Source organism: Paroedura picta, chromosome 3 (assembly GCF_049243985.1).
Source record: "Paroedura picta isolate Pp20150507F chromosome 3, Ppicta_v3.0, whole genome shotgun sequence".
Classification (NCBI taxonomy): Eukaryota; Metazoa; Chordata; class Lepidosauria; order Squamata; family Gekkonidae; genus Paroedura; species Paroedura picta.
The window spans coordinates 69,347,062-69,373,539 of NC_135371.1; the positions used below are offsets into that span (position 1 = coordinate 69,347,062).

At 46.7% G+C, this 26,478-nt stretch overlaps 1 protein-coding gene across 4 annotated transcripts in view; it reads right to left on the bottom strand.

The window, feature by feature from the left end:
• CPLX2 (complexin 2) overlaps positions 1-25,917 on the bottom strand; it is a 391,294-nt gene extending 365,377 nt beyond the window's left edge. Inside the window, exons 1-3 of one of the 4 annotated variants that reach the window (XM_077326370.1) lie at positions 25,486-25,917; positions 14,727-14,812; positions 8-91 (exon numbers count right to left, since the gene is read on the bottom strand). The gene's annotated coding sequence lies outside the window, so the exon portion shown is untranslated. The remainder of the gene's footprint in view (positions 1-7; positions 92-14,726; positions 14,813-25,485) is intronic. The other 3 variants (XM_077326366.1, XM_077326369.1, XM_077326365.1) reach the window with 3 other exon arrangements.
• Between the last annotated feature and the right edge of the window lie 561 nt (positions 25,918-26,478).

The following is a 26,478-nucleotide window of genomic DNA, read 5'->3' on the forward strand; positions in this document are numbered from 1 at the left end:
AATTAACCTACTGTTTCTGTGTATCTCCAGACAGGGTGACTAACAGAACTCTTCCTCAGTCAGGCAGCACATGTCAGCAGCAGCTGACAACCTAGAAAGGCATATAAATGAAGAGGACAAAATAAGGAGAGATTAGATTTGCACTCTTGTCCTTTCTTTTCCTGTTGCTCCTAGTTCCTCTGGAGCCTTACCTGGATCAAACTATCTTGTACACTGCAAAATCTATTTATCATGAGTGATACCATCCACTATATGCTACCAGACATAATAAAAGATAGGAAAGCACAAGTGTGCTTCTGCTTCCCTCAGTAATGCAACGCTGCTTCAGCCATCCACTAAGACAGCTATCCACACCTTTATAGCCCAGTGTTTGTTTGTACATCCCTGCTTCCAGTTTCCATGCCTTCTTCCTAAGAGCTAACCAGCATCTCATTACAAGTGGCTCCTTTCCAATTCCCTCCTGACAGGTGGATCCCTAGACTCCCAGCCACTGTGACAGATTAGCCATAAATATGTGAGTGCTTCTTGGCTACAAAAAGACATATGAAGTTGAACTGCCTTGAGAAGAATGACATTTCTAGCCTATAAAGAGTTTGATTATTTTCACAATATATTTGAGATCAGTGTTTTAAAAGATCAGATTGTCTCCTTTTAAGAAACAAATACTTTTGCAGTGAGGGAGTTATGTTGTTCCTAATAGACCTATCTTTTCTTAATTTTTTTTCAACCAAGAACAAAGAAATAGACAAACATTAAAAAAGAGAGATTATACCTAACCATTTGTTAACTATTACACATTGCATAATAATAAAAGACAGGTTGATAAACATGTATATTATTCCATTCTCCTCCTCATCAAATTCTTTGCATAGTTTCCCCCATCTCCTTCTAATCTAAATCTTAACAATATTTAATATTTAGCACGGTGCATTGCTATATTACCAACTATGCCAATGCTTTAATCACTGCTACTTATTCCATTGTACATCTTACAGTATGAATCCACACTAACATTTGAATGAAAATATCATTATACTGTAATTCAGAGTAATAATTCAACATAAATCAGGTATGAGGAAGACTAAGTATACATTGTTATAACACAGATTCTATCTATAGATATAATTTTTAAAAAGTGACTTGTTATAGGTTTGTCTTCTGCTCCATCTTTCCACAAACGTTGAAATTAATCTGCTTTTCAAATATGACGTTAATTTTGCCATAACAGCATATTTAGCCAGTTTAGCATTCTAATGTTTTAAACTTGGACAGACAGCACTTTCCCATTTCACTATAGTTCTAGCTGGAATCACCATGTATTCAAATATCTTTTCCAAGATTTCTGGTTGTTGATTGAGTAAAATTCTCAGAAGCATATTCTTAGTCCATTTAGCACAGTGATCTATGCAATGGTCACCTCCAGAATAGATTTCTGTAACTCGCTCTACGTGGGCCTTCCCTTGTCCTTGATCCGGAAACTTCAGCTAGTGCAAAACGCAGCTGCTAGGGTTTTTACCGGCACACCTTGGAGGGCCCACATCCAGCCAGTGCTGAGGCAGCTGCATTGGTTGCCAATTGCTGCCTGGATCCGGTTCAAGGTTTTGGTTTTAACCTTCAAGGCTTTACACGAGTTGGGACCCACATACCTGAGGGACCGCCTATTGCCCTATGCCCCCGTAGGGCTTTGCACTCTGCGGATGAAAATCTGCTGGTCGTTCCCAGCTCTAGGGAAGCACGCCTGGCCTCGACCAGGGCCAGGGCCTTTTCAGTCCTGGCCCCGACCTGGTGGAATGAGCTCCCGGGAGAGCTGCGGGCCCTGCGGGCCCTTTCAACGTTCCGCAGGGCCTGCAAAACGGAGCTCTTCCGCCAGGTTTATGGTTGAGGCCGGGGCTGATAATATAGATCTATGCCCCCCCCAGGGATTTGGGACCTGAAGTAAACATCATCAGGGCCTCCTCTCCACCCGCCAGTAGTGGGAGGGGTGGAAGTTGCGTTGCCGATCTCCGCCATGCTGTTAATGTTGGTAATGTTATTGTCGTCTTTTAATGGGGTATTAATGGGGATTTTAGGATGCTGTAACCTGCCACGAGCCGTAAGGGAGTGGTGGGAAATAAATCTAATAATAATAATAATAATAATAATAATAATAATAATAATAATAATCCTTCCAACTTTCCCTTTCCCACACAGCTGTCACAGCATTATGTTAAAATCTCAAAAGCAAATCCAAAGATCACTGCATTTAGTCTTGGGCTGTCCCTAGGCTTCAAGGTCTCACCACCAAACATGATCAAAGCTCCACATGGGAAAGGAAAGAGGGAGAATGATGAGAATTAGTCCCTCATACTTAAAGGTAAACCAATACGTAAAGATCTGGAGGCCTTATCTTTTTATATTTGGCGGGCCTGGTCAAAAATTGTCTTCTATTTGTTATGCATGAAACCTGATTTCAAAGGATATCTGCATGGAAACCTGCTACTAAACATGATCTATTCTTGCTTCACCAGAGTGCACAGTTAGGATCCACAGCAGCAATAATTAGAAGACAGTTCCTCTAATATCAAAAGGACTTCATGAATATTTGTTAAACTTGGGGTAGCAACTATCCTAAAAGGCCTGCTTATATGATTAGTTTCCCAAGATAACAGTTCCTGAGCTGACTTTGATTTCTGCTTTTGCTGTCACATTGAAGGTGTGATTCAAGGGTTGAAGCAAGTTGGTAAATTTGGCAAGATCAGAGGTTCTGTTTTTCCTCTCCGGAATTTTTGTTCACATAGTCAAGGCTGATATAGCCTGATGACAGGCCTGAAAATACAGCATCTTGATTCTGATTTTGAAACAAGCCAAAGATTTCAAGCTCTGATTAGCAAGTCCAAAGTCTCTGCTCCAGGTAACAAATCAATGTGCTTAGGACTGGGGTGTCAGTTCCGCGAAGCAGACATTAGTATTAAAGTATTAACTTTCCCTAATTTAATCCACCTACAAAACTCATGGTTTTGGACTCTGACTACTAAAAACCCTAAGTTGTTGCCTGTCTTCAGAACCCTAAGGAGAAACTGCCCCATGGTTTCAAAAACTTTGCCACATGGAATAACTAACCTCAGTGGGATCTTGGAGTTCTTCAGGAATTAAAACTGATTTCTAAACTACAGAGATCAGTTCCCCTGTTGGAAATGGCAGCTTTGGAGAGCAAGCTCTAGGGAATTACATCTCCATTGAGTTTCTCCAGACTCTGCTACCCCCAGGTCCTGCCTGTCCAGGAATTTCAAAAGCCAGAACTGACAACTCCATTTTGACAATTTGGAACCAAAGGACACAATTTGAAAAAAATGAAGGTGGAATTATTACAATATTTTGTAATGTAGTATATTCTGTAGTAGACATCAAGGGTCTAGTGCAGTGTCAAAACAATTGTGCAGATTTCTACCCTTGTCCCTGGCCACATAACAGCAGATTGTAGCAAAACAAATTTTATGGGCTACATCATGATCTGCGCTTCACTGAACTGGGATGTCCCGGTTAGAAGGTGAGTTTTAAATGTCTGGCCACCCCATATGTGAGGCCTAGCAATTTGAATCAGATGCCAAAAAATAGATGGAATTTCTACTTTTTCCAGAGCGTAAAAAAAAAGTCAATTTGTCTCTTTCAGAAGTAAAAAATCAATTTCAAGCAACATGCGCCAAGACTAGCTGATTGGATTACTGAAGTTATCAAAGAACGCATACAGAAGTGCTTAAACAGGACTTAAACAGGACTGTGAATTTGTTCTGTGAAAGTGCTTAAAATAGACTGTGAATTGTTTTCTTCCCATGGTGTGAACTTGGCTTCTCCCCTGCTTTGCTTTGAAAGAGATAAATATACAACACCAGCAATCAGCAAACACTGTCAGTTGGGCTTATCCGTACATGAAGCCAGCTCTCCATCTGTATTATTTTCTCATTTTTAAAGACCAGACATATTTTTAGGATTAAATATACATTTGTTCCCTCATTTTTAGTTAAAAAAATCCCCTATATGCTCGCATAAAAGCCTAGCTTTTCAGCATCTTTTTTCACACTGAAAAAGCCCTCCTTGGCTTATACGCGGCTATTTAAGGTAACTGAAATAAAAGCCTGCTCCAGCCAGCCAATCGTTGTATTGCCTTTTGCAAATCTGTACTGCAAGCTGAAGAGCCTCTTGTGGTGCAGAGTGGTAAGGCAGCAGACATGCAGTCTGAAAGCTCTGCTCATGAGGCTGGTAGTTCAGTCCCAGCAGCCGGCTTAAGGTTGACTCAGCCTTCCATCCTTCCAAGGTCGGTAAAATGAGTACCCAGCTTGCTGGGGGGTAAACGGTAATGACTGGGGAAGGCACTGGCAAACCACCCCGTATTGAGTCTGCCATGAAAACGCTAGAGGGCGTCACCCCAAGGGTCAGACATGACCCGGTGCTTGCACAGGGAATACCTTTACCTTTACAGCAAGCTGAGCTTGCTCTGGCTGCTTGTAGGACATCAACAGTTTGTCTGAGGGACTCTGATCTATTTTTTCTTTTTGCCTTCACTTCTTCCATTTCTTAATCACTTCGTCAAAACTATTCTTTTGGTTTCTGTGGGTGCTTTGGGATTTACTGTTTCTTTCTCCTAGCGTTTCTTTTATCTGAGAGGCAGCATTGTTTGCTTTTTCCCCTTGGGGTTGTGTTTCTTTTAAAAGTTGATTTTTACAATTCTTTCTTTCAGTGTTTAATTTTACAGTTCTTTATTTCAGTGTTTTGTTCGGGGGGGGGGGGGAGGCACTGCAGTTGTAGTTAGAGTTGTCCATGCTTCCAGTTTGGTAGCTGCTGCATTTGTTTTAGTAGGGTGCCAACTTTGGGTACTGTTGTTTTACTCTGGTTTGCTGGCCTGGGGGCACTGTTTGGTTCTCCTACCAGAGCTGTTCTTACATAGCGGTTCTGTCAGAGCTCTCTCAGGGGGTCTGGCATCAAGAGAGAAAGGGAAGGCAAGTCCTAGCCACTTTGAGACTCCTTTGGTTAGTGAAAAACGGTGTACAAAACCCAGCATCTATTCATCCTCTTGACTTTTCTGTATTTGTTGGGGGGGGGAGGCTGGTTGGGAGAGCCTGTGATGATGGAGCCTTTCCCACCCTCGATTTATATGCGAGTCAATAAGTTTGCCCAGATTTTGTGGTAAAATTAGGTGCCTCAGCTTATATGCGGGTCAGCTTACATGTGAGCATATATGGTAAGTATATTCAAGCATTTTAAGAACCGCTCTAGGGAGATGAGTTTGCCATTCCATGGGGCAAGCCAAACAGTGGCATGCAAAGCAATCTTCACTGCAAACTGGAAAAAAACAGTTTTTGTTGTGCTTACATATGTCCCAAGCAACTACAGAAACATGAATGCCTAATTAAAAATATTTATCAAACAACAGCTTGGCTTCCACAGAAGACTCACAGCTCAAATTAGGTATTTATACGGGTCCCCAAACACCTACTAAAACACAGACACTTAATTATGCTCTGGAAGTCTGAAATACCAAATCCAGAATTATGCCACAACATTAATATCTAAGAGAAAAACGAAATTCTTCACTTGTCTTGCCGACAGCTTCATTTCCCAGAAAGTAGAGAGGGGAACCAGGGGCTCTGCTATTTTAGACTTGATTCTCATCAATAGGGAAGAACTGGTAGATGAGGTGGAAGTAGTGGGCACACTTGGTAGCAGTGACCATGTGCTTTTGGAATTTTCAATTGTGGGAAAGAGAAAACCTTTACGTAGTTGTATGTATAGACTGCAGAAAAGCTGATTTTCACAGACTTAAAGGTATGTTGCGTAGAGTCCCGGGGTCAGAAAGACTTAAAAGAGATGGGAGTCCATGAGGGCTGGGAGTTTCTTAAAAGTGAAATAATGAAGGCTCAATCACAAACAATTCCCTTGAGAAGAAAAGATTGAAGGAGCCTGTCAGGATCTCTGCCATGTCTGTATCAAGCTAGCCAGAGAGACTCCATCTTTGTGTGTGTGTAACCATTTGTGCTTATGGCTCTGTAGCATTTCCTTTGAACCTCTATCCTCCCTTTGATGCCCCTGAGCTTTTCACAATGCATGTTCCCCCTGCTGTGATACTTTGTTACCAGTACCCCTGTAAACATCTTATCTACAAATTGAGGCGCCGAGCTGACCAATGACGCGGCAACAGAGACACTTTGGCAGGAAGCCCAGGATGGCACCTGGGTGGAGGATGTTACCCCTCCCCTGGGAACGGGGCTGATTTAGGCGGGAGAATTCTATTGATAACTGCCTGCTTTCCCGATATCGAACAGTCTTGACTTCAGATGTTTGAGTATTCAGATCTACTTCCAATTAAAGCTTTCTTTCTATAGAAGCCTTGTTGTGAGTTTTGTCTGCCTCTGACAGAGCCTAAGGAAGTCAAGTTGGTTCTATAAGCAGTTGTCAAAAGATTTGAGGAATAAAAGAGTCATTTAGGAAATTAAAGGAAGGCCTTATTACCAAGGATGAATATAAACAAATGACCAATAATTGTAGGGGTAGTGTTAGAAAAGCTAAAGCTCAATATGAGCTTAGGCTAGCAAGAAATGCTAAACATAACAAAAAAGGCTTCTTTAGTTATATTTCAAGCAAAAAAAAAAGAATAAGGACACCATAGGACTACTGCGAGGACAAGATAGTGAAATTATAACGATGAAAAGAGGGCTGAACTGTTTAACTTCTATTTCTCCTCAGTCTTCTCTAGTGAGGGAAATAGTAATCGATGCGGCAAAAACATAACACAACATGGGGGAGAGGAATGGTGGCCTAGGATCACTGTTGGAACAGTCCACAAACACCTAGAATCATAGAATAATAGAGTTGGAAGGAACCTCATGGGTCATCTAGTCCAACCCCCTTCACTATGCAGGACACTCACATCCCTATTGCTTATCTACTGTAACCTGCCACCCCTTAGCCTTCACAGAATCGGCCTCTCCGTCAGATGGCTATCCAGCCTCTGTTTAAACATTTCCAAAGATGGAGAACCCACCACCTCCCGAGGAAGCCTGTTCCACTGAGAAACCGCTCTGTCAGGAACTTCTTTTGGATGTATAGATAGAATTTCTTTTGAAATTTTGTCCCTATTGAACTTCATTTTATTCAGTTTAGCCCACTTCTTGAGCCTATCAAGATACATCCTGTATTCTGTTGCTGTCTTCAGTTGTCTTTGCTACCCCTCCCAGTTTCTTTAAATGAAACAAAGTCTTCTGGGCCAAATGCTGCATCCATGGGTACTAAAAGAACTTGCAGATATCATCTCTGAAACTCTGTCCATTATTTTTGACACTTCTTGGAGAACAGGTGAGGTGCCAGACGATTGGAGGCGGGTAAATGTTGTCCCCATCTTCAAGAAAGGAAAAAAGGAGGATCCAGGTAATTATCGACCCGTCAGCTTGACATCTGTAGCTGGCAAGATTTTGGAACAAATAATCAAACACTCGGTCCTTGAGTAGCTGGAACTGAGAGCTGTGATTTCTAAGACTCAGCATGGGTTTCACAAGAACAAGTCATGTCAGACCCACCTTATCTCTTTTTTCAAGAAACAAACTACCTGGCAGGATCATGGGAATGCTGTGGACAGTTTATCTAGATTTCAGTAAAGCTTTTGATAAGGTTTCACATGATATTCTTCTTGACAAGTTGGTAAAATTTGGTATGGATCCTAATTCTGTCAGGTGGATCAATAACTGGTTGACAAATCATACCCAGAGTTTACTTGTTAATGGTTCAGCATCTTCTTGGAAAAGAATGACAAGTGGAGTATCACAAGGATCTGTCCTGGGGCCTGTATTGTTCAACATATGTTTAACCGCTCCTGTGGAGCGGATAAAATAAAGCCCTAAGGGCTATTTGGGAGGAGTTAGGGCAGGCTCTGTCCGCGGCTCCTGCTTCGCCCCTATGAGTGCCACTCAAGGGACAAGCGGCCTCGCCCGCCAGGGGACTCACCGCGACGAAGGCCACACGGCCTTCCCCCCACGGTGAGTCCTCCTGCCTTCCCATCGCCCTAGGGAAAGGAGCAGGGATGCCGCATCAAAGACCCTGCTCCTTTCCCACCCCACCAACACCATGCAAGCGCAACACTCCAACTACCCCCCCTCCCCAGGCCTCTTCCCGCCCCTCCTTCCCACAACAAAAACACCCCCACACGAACACGCACACACTGCGGGACCCACCCGACGCCCGCTAACCCCCTCCACTGCTTCCCTAGACACAAACATGCCCACACACATGCACTCGCACACTCACCAGCCGTCCGCTAACTCCCCCACCCTCCCCAGACCCCTTCCCGCTCTGCTGCCGCTTCCAGACTCACAAACATGCCCACACACACACACTCGAGCACCCACCCGCCGCCTCTCCCCCAGCCCCCATCCCCGCACTTCCCACCCCAACCCCAAGCCCCCCTTTCCCTGGCCGATTTCCGCTCGCCGACACCGCACTCACCTTCCGTCCTACGCGCTGCCCCTTTCCTCACCTTTTGACAGCCCTGCCGCCAGTCAGCATGCCCTGCGCAGCTGCCGGCACGACTAAGGAATGAACCAGGCATACGCGGACTCACGGGCATGCCTGATTGCAGATGCCGACACGCCGCGCCTACCCCGGAACTCCACCCCCCAGCTCCAGCACGCATGCCCGGACTCCCGACCATGCGTGCACCCCCTCCCTGTCGTCTGCGCTGCCCCCAGCCCAAGCCTCCCTCCTTCCCCACCTTCCGCCAATAGTTGCCGCGGTAAGAGGACCTCGACCGATCACCGAACTCTGCCCATTTTCACAAATGGGCTTTATCCCTAGTTTAAAAATGATTTGGATGAAGGAGTAGAGGGGATACTTATTAAATTTGAGGTGATACTAAACTGGGAGGGGTAGCAAATGCAACTGAAGACAGCAACAGCATACAGGATGATCTAGAGGGTCGAGAAGTGAGAAGTGAGCAAGGATTGGCCAGGGAAGCCCATTGTAACAAGAAAGGATTTTTCAGTTATGTGAGGAGCAAACTTAAAGTAAAGGAGGCAATAGACCCACTGTTGGGTGCAGATGGACAAACTCTAACGGAGGATGCAGAGATAGCAGAAAGGCTCAGTGCCTATTTTACATCTATTTTTTCCCACAGGCCAAAGAGTTTAGGCACATCGAGAGATGGCAGTAGCCAAGGGATAAAGTCTGGGTAGCAGGTTGACATGGACAGAGAGGTTGTCGAGAGGTATTTAGCTGCACTGGATGAGTTCAAATCCCCTAGGCGGGATAAAATGCATCCGAGAGTGCTTAAAGAACTTTCCGGAGAGCTTGCAGAACCCTTGTCCATCATCTTCGGGACCTCTTTAAGGACGGGAGATGTCCCAGAGGACTGGAAGAGACCAAACGTTATTCCAATCTTCAAAAAAGGGAGGAAGGATGACCCGGGAAACTACAGACCAGTAAGTCTGACCTCTGTTGTGGGGAAGATAATGATATTAAAGGGAGCGATCTGCAAACATTTGGAGGACAATTTGGTGATCCAGGGAAGTCAGCATGAATTTGTCTCCAACAGGTCCTGTCAGACCTACCTGGTTTCCTTCTTTGACCAAGTAACAGGTTTGCTGGATTGTGGAAATTCGGTTGATGTCGTTTACTTGGATTTTAGTAAAGCTTTTGATAAGTTTCCTCATGATGTTCTGATGGATAAATTGAAGGACTGCAATCTGGATTTTCAGATAGTTAGGTGGATAGGGAATTGGTTAGAGAACCGCACTCAAAGAGTTGTTGTCAATGGTGTTTCATCAGATTGAAGGGAGGTGAGTAGCGGGGTACCTCAGGGCTCGGGGTTCAGTCTGGTACTTTTTAACATATTTATTAATGATCTAGATAAGGGGGTGGAGGGACTGCTCATTATGTTTGCAGATGATACCAAATTGAGAGGACTGGCAAATACTCCAGAAGATAGAGACACTGCCACCACCTGAGCCCCTGTTCTGCTTGCTTTCCCGCTGGTGCCCCAGACTTCCTGCTGCTTGCTGGAGGACGCTGCCAGCAGAAGCTGCACAGTGCCACGCCGAGGGGACCCCCAGTCATGGAGACCGTTGGAGAGCACCAAAGGTGGGCCGGCAGTAGAGTGGCAGGACAGCCCCCAGGCAGCAGCCGGGAAGGAGGACAAGGAGAAGAAGCGTCCCGGTACTAACTGATCCATGGTCCGATACTGGTCTCCGGCCCAATGGTTTGGGACCAATGCTCTGGGCCATTCTGTCATCTACCATTCCCCGAAGTCCATTTAAGTTTGCACCTACTGCTTCAATGACTCTATCCAGCCACCTCATTCTCTGTCGTCCCCTGCTTCCTTTGCCCTCAATCGCTTCCAGCATTAGGCTCTTCTCCAGGGAGTCCTTCCTTCTCATGAGGTGGCCAAAGTATTTGTGTGTCATTTCCAGGATCTGGCCTTCTAAGGAACAGTCAGGGCTGATTTCCTCTAGGACTGACCGGTTTGTTCGCCTTGCAGTCCAAGGGACTCACAAGAGTCTTCTCCAGCACCAGAGTTCAAAAGCCTCAATTTTTGATGCTCGGCCTTCCTTATGGTCCAACTTTCACAGCCATACATTGCAACTGAGATGACCATACCCTTGACTAGACATACTTCTGGCAGGTGGTATCTCTGCTTTTGAGGAGGCTGTCTCAAATTGAAGAAAGTAGGGAAAAGCACTAGGCCACTCAGGTATGACCTAAATCATATCCCTGACGAATATATATTAGAGGTAACAAATAGATTTAAGGAATTAGGTCTGATAGAGAACTTCTTTGAGAACCCTTTTTCAGTTCTTCACAGGGTTCCCCTTCTCCCCCCAGTACAGGGAAACTGTGCTGCTCACAAGGCACAGTGTCCTGTTGTCAAAATCCTGTCAGGTAGCCACAGTACATGGCAGATCCTATGTGCATTTCCAATAAACACTATTTCATGTTTTAAGCAGAAGAGTCTTTACTGATAGAAGCAAAAATCAATGAACACAAAAAGATTGTCAAATCTGACAATACAGAACCAATATACTGTTCTGGCAGCCATACCTACAGCATCAAAACCATGTCACAACTCCACCCCTACCTTTGTTTTTTCCAGGTGCATATTCCAACCTGCACTCCAAGGGCAGGAACTCAAATAAACCCCAATTCCCATTCCTTTATCTCATACCAAGTGTTAAGCAACATCAAAGGGTTTACAATCCCCTGGGAAACAAGCTCATTCCCAGCCAGACCAAAAGGCCAAATGGCAAGGCAGATGCCCCCTGATTACCCGCAGTCAGACAACACATAGTAATTTGCATCTGGCAAACAGTAAAACAGATGGACAGAACCATAAAAAACATCATGCAATCCAACCCATGCATGACCCTGGCAGAAGCCATCGGTCATGACACCTGTCAGCTGCTGGGGCCTCCCAGCAGTTCTTCTACATTTGAAATCTCAGCTCATAATTTTGAAAAACCTGTAAAAAACCATAAAATCAGAGTCCAGTAGCACCTTTAAGACCAACAATGATTTATTCAAGGCATGATCTTTCTAGTGCAAGAACTCTTTGTCAGACTAAGACTCTCTTAGGCAACAGACAAAGGGCTCTTGGCCTGTGGCTCTTAGCCTGGGGTTCTTGGCCAAGCAATTAGAATCAGTAGATTATATTTGGGATCAAGATTGCAGGGAGAAATATCAACAACCTCAGATATGCAGATGATACCACTCTAATGGCAGAAAGTGAAGAGGAACTAAAGAGCCTGTTGATGCGGGTGAAGGAGGAGAGTACAAAAGTTGGCTTGAAACTCAACATCAAGAAAACAAAGATCATGGCATCCGGCCCTCTCAATTCCTGGCAAATAGATGGGGAAGAAATGGAGATAGTGACAGATTTTATTTTCCTGGGCTCCAAGATCACTGCAGATGGGGACTGCAGCAAAGAAATTAAAAGACGCTTGCTCCTGGGGAGGAAAGCTATGGCAAATCTAGACAGCATCCTAAAAAGCAGAGACATCACCCTGCCAACAAAAGTGCGTTTAGTCAAGGCTATGGTATTCCCAGTTGCAATGTATGGCTGCGAAAGTTGGACCATAAGGAAGGCTGGGCGTCAAAGAATTGAGGCTTTTGAACTCTGGTGCTGGAGAAGACTCTTGCGAGTCCCTTGGACTGCAAGGCGAACAAACCGGTCAGTGCTAGAGGAGATCAACCCTGGCTGCTTTTTAGAAGGCCAGATCCTGAAGATGAAACTCAAATACTTTGGCCACCTCATGAGAAGGAAGGACTCCCTGGAGAAGAGCCTACTGCTGGGAGCGATCGAGGGCAAAAGAAGAAGGGGACGACAGAGAATGAGGTGGCTGGATGGAGTCACTGAAGCAGTAGGTGCAAACTTAAATGGACTCCGGGGAATGGTAGAGGACAGGAAGGCCTGAAGGATCATTGTCCATGGGGTCGCGATGGGTCGGACACAACTTCGCACCTAACAACAACAAGATTATATTTCCCTAGTAGTTGAATGGCCTAGAAGTTACAATGGAATTCATAGACCAGAGCTGTGCAACTCGGAATAAAGAGGAAACAACCAGTCCTGAAGGGGATAAGCAGATTGACCTGACTATGGAGCCTCTGCAGACAGTTCGGAAAAAGACTCAACGGCATAGAGCGAGACGGTTTTCGGGTCCTTTGGAGCTCCAGAATACATTTCAAGCCCTTGCAGAGGAGGTGCAAGGGTCAACGAGGGAAGAGGTCCCAAAACAAAGTCTAAGACAAAGTGAAGAGGCCACGGGGATAGAAGGAAATGGAGTTGAGAAGAAAAAAAAAGGAGAGTACTGGTAATTGGAGACTCCCTTCTAAAAGGAATGGATCACCATGTGGCTGGGCCCGACCCCCTAACCCGAGAGGTGTGTTGCTTGCCAGGGGCGAAAATTAAAGACGTTTCAGAATGGCTGCCCAAACTCCTTAAATCTATGGATCACTACCCATTTGTGGTGGTCTATGTGGGAACGAATGACATGTTCAGGAATACCATCGCTCCTGTTAAAAAAAACTATCAAGATCTTGGAAGGAAGCTCAGGCAAATGAGGGCACAACTGGTATTCTCTTCAATCTTGCCTGTCAAGGGAAGAGGAATGCGTCAGGAAAGGAAGATAATGGAGGTGAATCAGTGGCTGAGTAGTTGGTGCCGGCAAGAGAGATTTGGTTTCTGGGACCATGGGATAGGATTTCCTGATGGACTGCACTTATCGAAGCTGGGGAAGAATGTGTTTGGCAGGAACATGGGGAGATTCATCAGGAGAGCTTTAAACTGAAGCCACAAGGGGAAGGAGACGATCAACATAGGGAGTGTAAGGAAGGAGAACGATCAGGGGCAGCCTAACCAGGAAGGCCAGCTCATAGGGAACCAAAAGTAAAAGGATTCAGATGCCTTTATACTAACGCCTGAAGCATGGGAAATAAGAAAGAAGAGCTGGAACTTCTCATGCTGATGGAAAGGTATGATTTAGTAGGCATCACAAAAACTTGGTGGAATGATTATCATGATTGGAATGTAATGGAGGATGGATATGAACTGTTCAGAAAAAACAGAATAGATCTAAGAGGTGGAGGAGTGGCACTGTATGTGAGGAAAGGGCTTACCTGTCAGCAAATTCTAGTGAAGGAGAGCATATCTACAGTGGTAAACATCTGGGTGAAAATAAGCGAGGGAAAAACAAACAGTGTGGTGGTTGGTGTCTGCTACCGACCGCCTGACCAACGAGAGGATGTGGATGCTGCACTTTGTGAGCAGCTTGAGACAATATCCAAGCGGCAGGACCTTGTCATCATGGGTGACATCAATTTCCCAGATGTGTGCTGGGAAAGAAACTCTGCGAAGCGTCCTCAGTCATGCAACTTTCTGACCTGTATCAACTGTATCAACTGGGGCATCACATCAAAATCACAAGATGACATAGTCCCATTCTATACGGCACTGGTCAGACCACACATGGAGTACTTTGTGCAGTTCTGGAGGCCTCACTTCAAAAGTAGATAAAATTGAAAGGGTACAGAGGAGAGCAATGAAGATGATTTGGGGCCAAGGGACCAAGCCCTATGAAGATAGGTTGAGGGACTTGGGAATGTTCAGCCTGGAGAAAAGGGGGTTAAGAGGGGACATGATAGCCCTCTTTAAGTATTTGAAAGGTTGTCAGTTGGAGGAGGGCAGAATGCTGTTTCTGTTGGCTGCAGAGGAGAGGACACGCAGTAATGGGTTTAAACTACAAGTACAACGATATAGGCTAGATATCAGGAAAAAAAATTTTCACAGTCAGAGTAGTTCAGCAGTTGAATAGGCTGCCTAAGGAGGTGGTGAGCTCCCCCTCACTGGCAGTCTTCAAGCAAAGGTTGGATACACACTTTTCTTGGATTCTTTAGGATGCTTAGGGCTGATCCTGCGTTGAGCAGGGGGTTGGACTAGATGGCCTGTCTGGCCCCTTCCAATTCTATCATTCTATGATTCTATGAGATGATTGTAACACATGACAGACTGCATATCAAAGTTGTATGAATTCTTCCTTGATAAAATCTTTTAAAAGTGGAAGTATCAGTGGAGAGCCACTATGGTGTATGGTTAGACTAGATTGTCAGACTGGAAGCTGCAAGACCTGACTTCAAATTCCCATTCTGTCATGGAACCTTGCTGAGGGGACCTTGGGTAGGGCAGCTGGGTCTGACTTGGAAAAGAGGACTCTTACCTGGTGCCTGGTTGCTTTATAACATAGCCTGGATAATCCTTGGTAGTAGGGGGTGGCAGCTGGAACTTCTAGAACACGTGCAAAACCTGTCCAGGGGAAGTGAATACATAAAAGATGTTCAAAGCTCTTGAGAAGCAGAGCCACCGCAGGAAGCATGTGTGGGGATGCACTTGTGCCCTGGCAACCTGACAGTGGATGGTGGGCTTGATTGCCATGTCAACACAAGATTGCTCTCCTCATCCTTTTCCACCCCTTCATTCTGTCCCAGCCTAAGGCATCTTTGCAACCTGAAGTTTGAGCAGGTGTTTGATTCCTCCTTGGGGCAGTCAAGACTCTCTCAAACACACAATTATTTTGGGGATAAAATTGAGGACAGGAGAATAATGGAAGCTGTGCTGGGCCCCCAGTGGAGAGAAAGGTTTGGTATAAATGAAATATCAATGTGAATTAATGTACAATTTTAAGGAAAACATTCTAACATCTTATTCTTTATTACAAGTGCACACCAGAAGCAAGAGAGTCTTGAACTTCAGAAAAGTGTATCCTTGATTCTCAGTCTTACAGTTTGTTTCTAACTGATTGATCAACTAAAATATTAGCTGATTAACCAGAGAGGGTAAGGCAATAAAAGTCTGCAGCTCTAATACAGAATACTGTGTTAATCCAGATGTATGTGGACCTAGGTCAGTGTGTATGTTTGTGTTTGCGGGGGGGGGGGATCTTAGGTATAAAAAATCACCAGGGATATTGAATGAGCCCAAGCAGCACATTGGAACTAAGATGTCCAGAAGACTCTTGCGAGTCCCTTGGACTGCAAGGCGAGCAAACCGGTCAGCGCTAGAAGAGATCAGCCCGGACTGCTCCTTAGAAGGCCAGATCCTGAAGATGAAACTCAAATACTTTGGCCACCTCATGAGAAGAAAGGACTCCCTGGAGAAGTGCCTAATGCTGGGAGCAATCAAGGGCAAAAGAAGAAGGGGACGACAGAGAATGAGGTGGCTGGATGGAGTCATTGAAGCAGTAGGTGCAAACTTGAATGGACTTCGAGGAATGGTAGAGCAGTGGTCCCCAACCACGCCCGCACATTGGCCCGCGCCCACGCATCGGGCCGCGCCCACGGGCCGCGCCCACGGGCCGCGCCCACGCATCGGGCCGCACCCGCGCATCACACCCGCGCCCGCACGGGCACGGCCAGCCCTGATTCCCTCTTCCTGCCCTCCCGCAGTAAGAAGCTTCCCGGGCCGCAAGCTTGCGGCCTGGGAAGTTTTTTACTGCAGGGGGGGGCGGGGAGAGGGAGCCGCGGCCCGGCGCCATGGCCTTCGCGGCCCGGCACCGGGCTGCGGCCCGCAGGTTGGGGACCACTGTGGTAGAGGACAGGAAAGTCTGGAGGATCATTGTCCATGGGGCTGCGATGGGTCGGACACGACTTTGCACCTAACAACAACAACAAGTCAAAAGCCATTTGCCAGGAGTCAGGGAAGCTGATGGGAGTCAGAAGTTCGCAGACCAAGGAATCCAAGCTGGGCAGGAGGGTTTCTGCATAGATTGCACCGACACCGAAGAGCTGCTGCTGTCTCGCCTAAAAGCAGCCCAGCTAATTGGCTGCACCTGGGGGAGGACTCACTCATCCTCCCCAAGAGCTATCCCAGCTGGGTGTGCCTGCAGTCTCTGGCTCTTTCGGCATTCAACAAACACCACCCTTCTGCTTCGCCTGCGTCACTCAGGCGAGCTGCCAGGACTGGAATGCATCTGCGGATGCAGCAAACATGCCTTTGGGGAAGAGCCTGGCTGACTTGTGCTGCCTTCCCCTGCTGCACATTCAAGGCCCCTCTCTCTTCTGCCAGAGTTGGTTCAGCTGCAGGTCCTATTTGCTGTGGCAACTCCTGGGAGATGGGAGGTGCCAGCAGGAGCATGACACCTACCCTTGCTGCCCTCTCCCACTCCACTGCCTCTGCCAAGCCTTTCACCTGGGCGTCAGGCAGGCGGGCAGGGAGGGGTCCCCTCTTGCATCGGGCGCATCAGGCACGGCCTCTCCGCAAGCTCTCCCGGGCAGTGGCCAGGCGGTGGAGCTGCTCTTGGCCAGACTGGCTGCAGCGCCCGCTCCCTCACAGTCAGGGACTCCTTCTGATGATGTCACGGAAAGGCTTCCCCGGGGAGGCGGTTGCGGAGGTAGGCATGGGACAAGCCAAGCTGAGAGCCCATGCACAGGGGTGGAGAGGGGCCCTTCTCTGGGCAAGTGGGCCCATTTGGCAAACAATGCTTTTCAGAAGGCAGGGCGGCCAGGGTTGGGTAGAGCTGCACCGAGCCGCTAGCGAGACTTTTAAAGACCACAGCGGGACTCGGGACTTTCCCTCAAAAGCGGGAGTTTCCCATGAGAATTGGGACAGGTGCTCAGCTTACTTAATCCCACCATACTGTGCCTTTGATCTTGTCCCATTCTTTCTCCCAAAGTATCCTGGATGTATTTTTTTTTAAACCATGTGCAAGACTGCTTTTTTAAAACTTAGAAACAACGCTAAATCATGATCTCCACCCCCCTTTTTCTAAAGGCAGATTTTCAGAACGGAGGGGGGAGGAGGATGAAGAAAGGGGGAGGGAGGACAGGAATGAGAAAAAGTGACTGCCCAAATGACTCAAAATGGCAGGCGTGGCAAAAACTACAAGTGCACACATTTCCTGAACAGCTCCAAATTAGACCCTACTAGACCCCGCTTGAGAAGATGGGGATTCTAGGATTCCTTTGCTGTGGGGCAAGTGAGGGGGCAATTCAGCTCTGGGCCTGGAGAAGCAGATTTCACTGCAGAAATGGACAAAAAAGTCTACCTTTTAAAAATGCAAACTTGGATGATATTGCTAGTGTCAGTAAAATCTTTGAAAAGCTGTTAATTGTAGCCAAAATTACTTGGACATCAATTCCTTTATGAATACCCAGTGTCCTTTGATTTTATAGGAGTACCTTGACACTGAAAAAGATTGCATCCTGAAAATAATTGGTATTGATTATATTCTTTGTGTTTTGGAGTATTTGGGACAAAAAGTATGCCACCATATTATGCATGATTTCTTAGAGTAATAATAAAGGGGAGGAGAAAACATGATCCAGCCAACATGCAGCAATCTTATGCAACTTTCTTAGAAATGAACCCAACTCAGTAAAGTGAGACCTGTTGAGAAAACGTGCCCAGGACTGTAATGCAGATTTTTAAAAATTTCTAAGGGAGCTAAACATATGCATACCTCACTCCCACTGATATCGATATGCATGGACGTGCTTATCTGTGGTTGAATTGTGACTTAAGATTGCACTGTGTCGTTCACTGCCTCTTAACAAAAGATGACGCACTTGAGCTCATCAGTAGGGACGATGATCTGAGGATCAAGGAGCCTGGACTTCATTCCCAGCTTTGCCACTGATTTGCTATATGGCTGAAGTATAAATAATAATTCTATTTTTATATCCTGCCCTTCCCTAGTAAGCTCAGGGCAGGTAACGTCAGAGTTTAAAAACATTCCATTCCAATACAAACATACAATAAAATATTAATAAATTATAATTTAGATTAATTTTAAAAATTATTAAATGTTACCTCCTATTGTAGTTAAAGTCTTATTGGTGAAGAGTACCAGGATTGCTGCCTTGACATGGTGAAGGGGCTTGCCTAGCTCAGTGAAGCTATGAGCTATGCCGTGCAGGGCCACCCAAGACGGACAGGTCATAGTTGAGAGATCTGATAAAAGGTGATCCACTGGAGAAGGAAATGGCAAACCACTCCAGTATCTTTGCCATGAAAACTCCATGGACAGTTTCAAAAGGCAAAACGAAATGACTCCAGAAGATGAGCCCCTCAGGTCAGAAAGTGTCCAATATGCTACTGGGGATGAGCAGACGGCTAGTACGAGTAGCCCCAGAATGAATGAAGCGACTGGGCCAAAGCCGAAAGGACGTTCAGTTGTGGAGGGAACTGGTGGCGAAAAGACAGTCCGATGCTGTCTTTTATTCCATAGGAACCCGGAATGTCAGATCCATTAATCAAGGCAAGCTGGACGTGGTCAAGACAAGACTGAATCAGTGAGCTAAAATGGACAGGAATGGGTGGATTTAATTCAGATGACCATCAGGTATACTACTGTGGGCAAGAATCACTCAGAAGAAATGGAGTAGCCTTCATAATCAATAAAAGAGTAAGAAAATCAGTCTTGGGATACAATCACCAAAATGACAGGATGATTTCAGTTCAAATCCAAGGCAAACCATTCAACATCACAGTAATCCAGGTCTATGCCCCAACCACTGTTGCTGAAGAGGATGAAGTTGACCAGTTCCATGAAGCCCTACAATGCCTTCTAGAAGCAATGACAAAAAATGATGTGCTTATCATCATGGGGGATTGGAATGCCAAAAGATAACCAGGATAACAGGCAAGTTTGGCCTTGGAGTACAAAAGGAAGCAGGGCACAGGCTGGTAGAATTTTGTCAAGAGAATGCAATGGTTATAGCAAACACTCTTTTCCAACAACCCAAGAGATGACTCTACACATGGACAACACCAGATGGTCAACACAGAAATCAGATTGACTATTTGCTCTGCATTAAAAGATGGAGAATTCTATACAGTCAGTAAAAACAAGACCAGGAGCCAATTGTGGTTCAGATCATCAGCTTCTTGTTGCAAAATTTAGGCTTAAATTGAAGAAAGTCGGGAAAAGCACTAGGCCACTCAGGTATGAACTGGGCTCAAATTGATGAACTAAATCATATCCCTGAAGAATATAAAGTAGAGGTAACAAATACTTTTAAGGAATTAGATCTGATAGACAGAGTGCCTGAAGAACTATGGACAGAGGTTCGCAACATTGTACAAGAGGTAGCAACTAAAACCAACCCAAAGAAAAAGAAATGCAAGAAAGCAAAAGGGCTGTCTGAGGAAGCTTTACAAATTATTGAGGAAAGAAGGGAAGTGAAAGGCAAGGGAGAAAGATACACCCAACTGAATGCTGAATTCCAGAGAATAGCTAGAAAAGATAAGAATGCCTTATTAAATGAACAGTGCAAACAAGTAGAAGAAAACAATACAGGAAAGCTATGGCAAATCTAGATAGTATCCTAAAAAGCAGAGACATCACCCTGCCAACTAAAGTGCGCCTAGTCAAGGCTATGGTCTTCCAGTTGCAATGTATAGCTGTGAATGTTGGACCATTAGGAAGGCCGAGCATCAAAGAATTGATGCTTTTGAACTCTGGTGCTGGAGAAGACTCTTGTGAGTCACTTGGACTGCAAGGCGAACAAACTGGTCAGTCCTAGAGGAGATCAGCCCTGACTGCTCCTTAGAAGGTCAGATCCTGAAGATGAAGCTCACATAGTTAGGCCACCTCATGAGAAGGAAGGACTCCCTGGAGAAGAGCCTAATGCTGGGAGCGATCGAGGGCAAAAGAAGAAGGGGGCGACAGAGAATGAGGTGGCTGGATGGAGTCCCTGAAGCAGTCGGTGCAAACTTAAATGGACTCCGGGGAATGGTAGAGGACAGGAAGGCCTGGAGGCTCATTGTCCATGGGGTTGCGATGGGTCGGACACAACTTCACACCTAACAACAACAACAACAACAACAACCAGCATATTTATACATATTTCTGGGTAGACTTGGTTATTCAGCACATGAGTTGCCCAGGGCAAGGGTAGGGTTCTCTTTTAGTGTGCATGTTTATTGCCTAGCTCAGTGGAGACTCCAGGTGCTACTGTAATGCAACCAAAATAATCTGACACTTTTCTCTTCCCCGTGTAAAAATCTATGAGAAATCCTTTTGGCTCACTCAGCTAGCTGTTCAGCTAGCTTTTTCGTAAACTGTTCCAAATAAACACTAGGAAGAGTTAAAGTGTGAACACAGTTTTTCATCTACCTCTCCCAGGTGCTAACAGCTCTGTCTAGTTGAGATCATTTCAATACTAATGTTAGAGCTCGCTGCAATTGAAGAAACAAACACCCAAGCTGCAGCCAAAGAAACTCGATTTGTTTTAATTTGTCTTTGACATCTCTGGCTTCATCTGTGTAGGAAGTACTACTACCACCTGTATCACTGAAACGACACAATGTTGTAAGCTCTCCAGAACAATCCTGCACAAAGTTTTGCCAGGCTAAACCCACTGATTTCAAGTGGAGCAGCTCTGTACTGGATTGCACTGCTAGCGCTAACATTTAAAGAAGTACTAACTGGTGGTGATTTTAGGACACAGAGATGTGCTGGTATCTGGATACCCTTTGCCCCTTGAGTAAATGATCCCTGTCCTTCAAGCAGAAATATTATTTCATCCAACCAAGTAAAGAGAATGTTCATGTAGAGCAGTACCATTCAAACTTTCCCCCCAGGGAACTCTGAATCTTTAGAAACTTATCAGGAATTATTCAATAAGACTATTAAATACGGATAAGATCCTCTGAAAGGCATCTTGCCTACTATTGATAACTATTCCCAACAAAGCCTGCTAAAGGAGATGTTCTACACTGGTTTATGTATGACAAGTTTCAGCCTCAGTATGCCTGGCCAACTGTCCATTTAAATCAGTGATTCCCAAAGTGGGTGCTACCGCCCCCTGGTGGGTGCTGCAGCGATCCAGGGGGGCGGCGATGGGTGCATTTGGGGGCGATGAATAACTATTAAAATTTTAAAAAATTAATTTCCAGGGCGCTGAGTAATATTTTTTCAGGAGAGGGGCAGTAGGCCAGATAAGTTTGGGAACCAGTGATTTAAATCAACCATGACTTTAAAATATGCAGCAGGATCACCTATAACAGTGGTCCCCAACCCCTGGTTCGGGGACCGGGACTGGTCCGTAGATCAGTCAGTACCAGGCCATGGCTCCTCCTCCCCAGCTGCTGCCTTCGGGGCTGCCCTGCCACTCTGCTACCGGCTCACCTTTGGTGCTCTCCGGCGGCTGCCATGGCTGGGGCTCCCCCTCAGTGTGGCACTGCGCAGCTGCTGCTGGCAGTGCCCCCCAGCAGGCGGCAGGAAGTCAGGGGCGCCAGTGGGAAAGCAAGTGGAGCATGTGCTCAGGCGGTGGCGGCAATGTCTCTCAGCAAAAGACTACCCCCCCCGGGCCTTAGCAAAATTGTCAAGCGTTGACCGGTCCCCGGTGTTAAAAAGGTTGGGGACCACTGTATACAGTATCTGGAAAACTTGGGCAAATATTTGGCAGAGGAAATTTGGTAGTGTGATGAATCTCCCAATTCAGACCAAATACTCCCCTCTCCTTTGGCCTGAATTGGGAGATTTATTGCACTGCTCCGTCAGTAATCAACTTCTCATTAGCCTATAACAAAGAAGTTTTAACTCTGATTTGTATGTAAGAACTTGAATTGTTTATGCCAACTAACATTTTCCTCTTTGTAAAATAAAATATTTTGTTTGTTAGTTGATACCTAGTGATCTGGGAAGTAGAGTCTGGGGGTGGTGGGGGTTGGGGAGTGGAGGAACCTCAGCAGGGTATAATGCCATAAAGTCCACCCTCCAAAGCTGCCAACTTTCTAAATTAGCAGGTCAACTGTAAAGGAGATGGCATGGGAAGACCTGGGGATATTTTCTAGAGCAGTGGTCCCCAACCTTTTTATCACCGGGGACCGGTCAATGTTTAACAATTTTGCTGAGGCCCGGAGGGAGGGGTAGTCTTTTACTGAGGGACGTCACCGCCGCCTGAGCTCTTGCTCCACTTGCTTTTCCACCAGCACCCCAGACTTCCTGCCGCCCACTGGGGGTCGCTGCCAGCAGCAGCTGCACAGTGCCATGCCGAGGGGGAGCCCCAGCCATGGTGGACACTGGAGAGTACCAAAGGTGATCTGGCGGCAGAGTGGCAGGGCAGCCCCCGAGGCAGCACCTGGGGTGGAGGACGAGGAGGAGCTGCGGCCCAGTACCAACTGATCCACGGACCGGTCCCGGTCCCCGGACCAGGGGTTGGGGACCACTGCTGTATAGTTTAGCTTTCAGTAAAGACTTTTTTCTTTAATTAAGATATCTCTTCAGAGCAGTTATTCAACTAAACACAAACAGGTCTTCCCTAGATGCAGGTTCTCTCAGAAAGCCAAACAGAATTGCAATAAACTCCCTCTAGCACACAACGGCCCATTCCACATGTGTTGGATAATGCACTTCCAGTGAACTTTAGAAGTGGATTATCCTGTTCTGCACAGGAAAATCCAGCTGCAAAAGTGCATTGAAATTGCATTATCCAATGTGTGCAGAATGGGCCAAGTACTACATCAATTCCCTCTCAGCTATTGCTTGCCAATCAGAGTGCTTGAAACTGTCTGTCACTCAAACTCTCTGCCTTGGTGAGGAATTTTAACCCTTCACTTACTTGTTGCTGTTACTTCAGTAGATGGAACCTTACTATTAAAGTGCTATCCATCACAGCTTGAAGATCTCCCAAAATCCCAATTGATTTCCAGATGACAGAGATCAGTTTTCACAGGGGAAGTGGTTGCTTTGGAAGGTGAACTCCATAGGCACTATATTAGCTTCCTCTCCTCCTCCAACCTCCTTTCCCCCACAATCCATGGCCAGTTTATCCATGCAACACATGCTACGGGCCCCACACTTCCAGGGGCCACTTGTCGTGTCTCCCATCCATGGATCATGGCCATAGCCTCTCTCCTTCTTCATTTTCCCTGAGTAACACCCCTTTTCACTGTGCACAGCTCCTCTGCCCCCAGCTGGCTGCTCCTGCCACAATTGTACTCTGCTAGAGCCCTGCGAATCCTTAAACTGGCTCAGGGGTTTTGGCCCTGCAAATCCTTAAACCACTCCTGCCAAAATCTCCCAGAATTTCCCAGCCCAGAAATGGCAACCCTAGATCATAAGTCTCAACCACAGCCCTGAAGAACTATGGCGCCACTCTAGTCAGCCAGTAGAGAAAGCTGGCCAGGCTTGGAAGTCATATCAGCAGGGTTGTACATTTTTAGGTGGGGCTTGGAGATCTCCTGGAAATTACAACAGACCTCCAGACTACAGAGACTTGTACAGAGAACATGGCTGCCTTGGAGGGTAGACTCTATGGCATTATACCTAGGCAAAGTCCCTTCCCTCCCCAAACTCTGCCTTACTCAGGATACATCTTTAACTCTCAAGAAATTTCCCAGCCTACAGTTTGAACCTCTTCCTCCCCTCCCTCCCCCGCCATGCCCTAACTGATCTGGCTAGAGCTGCATTTTGATCATATAACAGAAAAATGTCTTTTATTCTTTTGGTGTCTTGTCCCCTCCCCATTGCATTAGAAAGGAACATGTAAAAGGAGTAAGTTGTCGGTATTCAGTGGGACCCCTCCTCACCTCATTGCTATGTACCAAATAAAGAATGGTTGAACTTGTTGTTCGAAGACACTCCACTGTCAATAGCGATAGTGATACTGCCATGGTGAAAAGGTGCTTTGCAGATCTGCAACTGTTACTAAACAATGTCATCTGTTGCCTGTATACAATTTCTGACTTTGGGTTTGCACCTATAGGTTTGTTCAGGTCCATGGTACAACAAACTGTACAGCGGACAGGTGAGAGCAGAGCTGGGAGTATTAAGAAGTGAGACTCTGCATGAGGATACACCAAATTACAGATCAGCCATCAGTTGTTGTGCATCTATAACTTTAACATATGTATATGTTAACAAAAATGCAACTGCATTTTCCTTTTCCGGGGCACAATATAATCAAGAAAGAAACCTGTTATTCTCTGGGATCTGGGTATAGAAGAAGAAGAAGAAGAGTTGGTTCTTATATGCCGCTTTTTTCCTACCCGAAGGAGGCTCAAAGCGGCTTACAGTCGCCTTCCCATTCCTCTCTCGGCTTAGTCGCCTTCCCATAGGTCAAATCCCAACATAGCCTCCCCCCCCCCCCCCCGATTCTCTTCCTGGTTCAGTTCAAGAAGCCTCAGACCACATTTTCTCTTCTAGATGCTGGCATTTGACTCCTGGGAGGAGGTGTCAACAACAAATTCGACTGCAGGGCCTCACACATATTTGCTGACCTTGCTTTCACCGCTGCAAGCCTGCAGGGCAATGAGACATGGCTGGGGACCTGCATCTACTCTGCGCACAGGGAATCCTGCGCCCCACACCCAGCAGGCTGCCCTCCGCTTGTTACTTTATTAACCTGATTACATTACATAAGATAATACTGGGAGACTCGTCCCCACCACCCGAGCAAGCTCTCCTTCTCCACTCCCTGCCCCAACCCAGTCTCGGGAATAATTAAAGGCTGCAAGGCAAAAGACAAAAGCCCTCCTGCTATTAATAGGAGCTGGGAGGGGAAGTGAGAGGAAATGGGAGGCTTGCAGAAGCTTTCATGACTAGGCTGGTGGCGTGCCTGTGAAAACCTCCTCAAGGAAAGCAGTCCAGAGCAGTTCCGCCCTACTGCACAGCATTGCAGGCTGCAAGGATTGTGGGGATGAGGAGCGGGAAAGGAGGAGGAGATTCTCGAACGAGACCGGTAGGCCATTTCTTGCCGCTGCCGAACAGCACAGCCCGCAAAAGCGGGCTGGCTTGCTTCCCACCTGCCGCTCCCCCCCCCCCCCCCCGATCTGTTTGCCAGCCAGCAGCGGCGGCTGGAACAAAACCTGCGGCGTGCTGGCAAAGGAGACACGCCCAGCCCCGAGGGGGTTAAAAGGCATGCTGGTCGCTTTTCTGTGGCAGAGGCTTGGGCCTAAGCGGCCCACAGGCGAGAAGGGGAGGGATGGAGAGGAGGCGGGAGGCAGGTAGGGTGACAAAACAAAGCCGTACCCACCTGGGTGCTTGGCACGGGGAGGCTTCTGCTGGCCTGGCCACCCGGGCTGCTCTGCCAGGGGGGATTGCGGCGGTGCCCCGGCTTTCTTTCCTTGCACGGCTCTTCCGCTCCAAGGTTTGCAAAAGAAGGGTAAAAATAATAATAATAATATTATAATAAATAAATAAATCGCAGGGCTTTCTAAAAATAGCCGTTTCACGCCTGGCAGGGAGGCGAGCACATCATCTATACATTGGTGGTGGGAGTCCAGACCATTTTTTCCTTCCAGCGACTGGGGCAGAGCGTTGGGCTCAGGGAGAGGCTCAAGCACACCGGGGCGCTGGGCGAGCCGTCCCTTCCTGGAGAGCAAGCAGATGTGTCGGCAAGATAAAAGGGGAGGGCGCGGGGTGTGTGTGTGGGGGGGGGGAGCGGCGAGGGGAGAGCGACACTTCACACTGCCTTTTAATTGCCGGCTGTCGAGGGAATCCCGAAGCGGAGGGGTCGGGCAGAAGCAACTTCGATGCGGGGCGGGAAGAGCAAACCGAGCGAGTTGAACGGGAAGGGCGATCTTGGGGGCATGTTCCGTTGTGAAGAAGGATCCAGGCTACGGAAACCGTCGTCCCTTGATCAGTCCTACGCTGGTTTGGCTAGCCCAATCTGGCATCGACTGTTGGGCTGCAGTTATGCCACAATAAAGTGCCTCTTTTGGGTCTAACCTTTGGAAACATCCCCCTTTTCAAACCAACACAATGCCCTGTTCCACCTGAGCTCCGCTTGGCACGTGTCTCCTGCCCCAAAGTATCGATGGACAGCGGACTTCTTCCAAGAGAGTCCCTGTACCCTTGCCACCTGGGGAGATGCCTGCCAGGACTCTGGCCCCCATTCATTTGGTCTCCTAGAGTGGGACCTTTTAAATCAAAGTCTCTCACTTCCAATCCGTCCCTCCCAGGGTTTCTGAGAGGGTTGGATTGAATAAGAGGCAAAATGAAGGAATAAATAATAAATATGTTTTCA